This window comes from Esox lucius, chromosome 7 (assembly GCF_011004845.1).
Source record: "Esox lucius isolate fEsoLuc1 chromosome 7, fEsoLuc1.pri, whole genome shotgun sequence".
Classification (NCBI taxonomy): Eukaryota; Metazoa; Chordata; class Actinopteri; order Esociformes; family Esocidae; genus Esox; species Esox lucius.
This window is the reverse complement of record NC_047575.1, coordinates 3,183,131-3,186,281: the sequence shown is the minus strand read 5'-3', so window position 1 is coordinate 3,186,281 and position 3,151 is coordinate 3,183,131. Positions and strand designations below refer to the sequence as shown.

Genomic DNA, 3,151 nt, shown 5'->3' with positions numbered 1-3,151 from the left:
TTAACATAATTTGTTGAACAATGTCTACAGGGAACTTTTAATGTGGTGGCGTTCGTTAAATGTGTGTTAGCTATTAGCCAGCGTTATGTTAGCTAGCTAGCGTTATGTTAGCTATTAGCTAACTTTATATTAGCATGGTTTATGATGTGGCTGGCAAGAAATATCTGACTGACAGTTTGTTTAACAGCTGCCTATTAACCTTTTCACGCGTGAGTTTCAATTATTCCTTACCGACCCCCCAGCGTGAGGGGTTATTTTGCGCGTGACTTCAGTACTCTCTCCAGCATTTGAACTCACGCCAGCATTTGAACAGTCACCTTGCTAGGTAAGGAACACTACATCCATTGCATTGCATTGCAAGCTTCTCTCGTTGACTCAAATTCTAAGAGCTGCAAAAGTTGGTGGATTTATAACTGTATAGCCAGTCTCATCAGGAGCCACGAGAGAGTTTTCGGCTACCCCATCCACCTATAGAAAAGAGGAGAGAAAAATTAGGACTTTCAACAGTATGTTAGATATAGATTATATCTGGAAGTTAAGTCAAAGCAACTAGACTACTTGTCTGACAACAGACCAGGCTGAAGAAGTCACCTAAAGTCCAGGTTTTTTTTTTTTACTTAACTTTTACAAATATTACAATCAAATAATTAGTTGCTGATTTCCAATTAGGCATGACCTAATAAAGGTTAACAAAATGTCTTAAATTGAACAGGCTTAATAATAAATGTACAGAGATGAGTTTGAGGAAATCATTCGAAGTTTTATTTGGGTACCATCTGTTCAATTATAAAGTAAGTGTTGTGCATTGCATTATGTGAAGTTAGCTGCTGCAAATTTACTTTTTTATGACTGAGCAACACTAATACACAAACCTGTGTTGGCCTACCTGCAGATTTGTATAGCAGCCACCCACCGGTCACAGCCCCCAATTTTGGAAATAAAACTTTGAGGGCTTCACATAACTGTAAGCAAAAAAATTCTTACAAGTGTAAGCCTCTCCAAAGAGAGATCATTCAAATAAAAAATAGCATTTATCACACTGCATGAAAAACTAGCAAATCCTTGTATATTGCATTCCTCAGAATAAAATATACAATAAAGCTAGCTTAAATAACAAATTTCTTGTTATTACCTCTTCATGTGTTGTGCTTTCATCTAGATGAGCAGTCCTACAGCCCAATCCTGCATGCATATGGACTATATGCTCCTCTTTTTATTTTATTTTTTCACACTGCTTTGGCAACAAATAGAAAGCCACATCAAGTGGTTTAAGTCTCTTGACAGGAACAAGGAAAGCGCCTCTGCCCTTGGTAAAAACACCTGGAAAGGACCTATAGAAAATAAGAGTATAAAAACATTAACTACCACATCATCTGTTAACTTTTTTCCAATATAAAAGGAGGACGTTATTGCGAAAGGCGTATTTGAACATTGTCTTACATGACATAGATGAAAATAGAAAACCATGGCACTGTATTGCATACCCTCACCAGTTTCCAATAAAGTGCACTAAGCAATCATTTAGACCTTCAAATCCCATTTTATATGTTTTTCTTTTCATAAACAAATTTCACATTAGCCTTAAGTGAAACAGGCCTTTAAATATTTTACTGAATAGTCACAAAACATCAGATGCTTTCTTCCAGAGTTTACTAACTTAGATTTAATTGTCTAAGCAGAATTTTGCCTGTACAAATCAGCAGCATGTCAAAATGTGTATACATAGGGCTTGCATTTAAAATAGCAAACATCTCCTTTAAGTCTCTACCTGGTCATTTGCATTTGACGTGATGGTTTCTCCGTATGCCTCTGTTCTCTGTAGGATTGTATCCAAGAATATGTATTAATCCTCAATACATCTGCAATGTATAGGTAAAATAAGTTTATTACTAAACCTCAGAACTTGATTTGTTACTCCATCACTGGCTGCGCCTCATTGTCTTTCAAAGTGATTAAATGCAATAAGCGCCTGGCTGACTGCACAATTTCATCAGCCTGACTATCCTGTCATCACAAATACAGGACAAAGGATATTACAAACCAGCAGCACAAAAATGTAAAAAGTTTTAAACAGCTAAATGATACGAGACTTTAATAAGCATTATAGGAGTTTGGTGAAAGTTATATTATCGGCTGTCAATTTGTACTATTTTTAAAACTGTTTTGAGTAAAGTGAAGCAGCTCGCAACTGACCAGCTGTTAAGTAACGTTACCAACAGTAAACCATGATAATATAAAGTTAGCTAATAGCTAACGTAACGCTGGCTAATAGCTAACAATGTTCCCTGTAGACATTGTTCAACAAATTATGTTAATGTGCAACGTTTCTGGTAACTATTAATGACTTTTACGAACACAAAAGGTAAATATAGAGTACACTCACCGAAGCGACATCATTTGTGTTCTGACCCATGCTGAGCTTTGACCAGAGCTCACCTGAACTTCACCGCCTTCCTGTTTCGGTGTCACATGACCAGTGGAGCATAACTTGATTGGCTGGATGTTGGATGATTTGATACGGATTGATTGCTTCTTCTTGGTTACCTGGATGTTGACTCTAACTATTTAGAGATATAGATTTTTTTTTGTCATAGCCAAAATAAATTCTGTGCTAGAAATTAGATGGCTTTTAAAATTCAAAGTCTGATTTAGATACAAAATAAAATGTTACAAAAAAAAATGATAGGTAAAAAAAATGCTAAAAATTATTTTTCTAAATCCGATGGCATAGATTTACTTCCCTAATAATCTTCTGTAGTTAATCGCGATTAAACACAGTTTTAGAACGTGTTCAAATGTTGCCCTTAATACACACTTTTCTATTTAAAAAGCTGTGCATTATTGTAAAGACATACTTTGTTTTATTGCAAACTATGGATAGTGCTTGACTTGGAAAAATAAAAAAATGCAAGTTGTCAAAGCCCTTAATTTAGTTTAACATACATACAATATCACTCCATAACTTACCACAATAACTGGCTGCATCTAAATGTAGCCCATGTAAATATAAATAGAATGTAGCCATCTCAAATTGTTTTCTTGATTAACGCACCAATGACAATACCTGCTAAGTTAGACTACTGTATATATAAAACACATATCAGCCCCTCTTATCTGGAGAGCTACGTGGTGTGCAGACATTTAACCCATT

General features: G+C 35.4%; 1 long non-coding RNA gene across 1 annotated transcript; it reads right to left on the bottom strand.

Moving 5' to 3' along the window:
• Positions 1-367: 367 nt before the first annotated feature.
• Positions 368-2,455, bottom strand: LOC105008102. Its single transcript, XR_827609.4, has 5 exons — positions 2,384-2,455; positions 1,769-1,859; positions 1,133-1,331; positions 887-962; positions 368-468 (listed from the first exon to the last, which is right to left on the bottom strand). It is a non-coding gene; the product is annotated as an uncharacterized LOC105008102 (long non-coding RNA).
• Between the last annotated feature and the right edge of the window lie 696 nt (positions 2,456-3,151).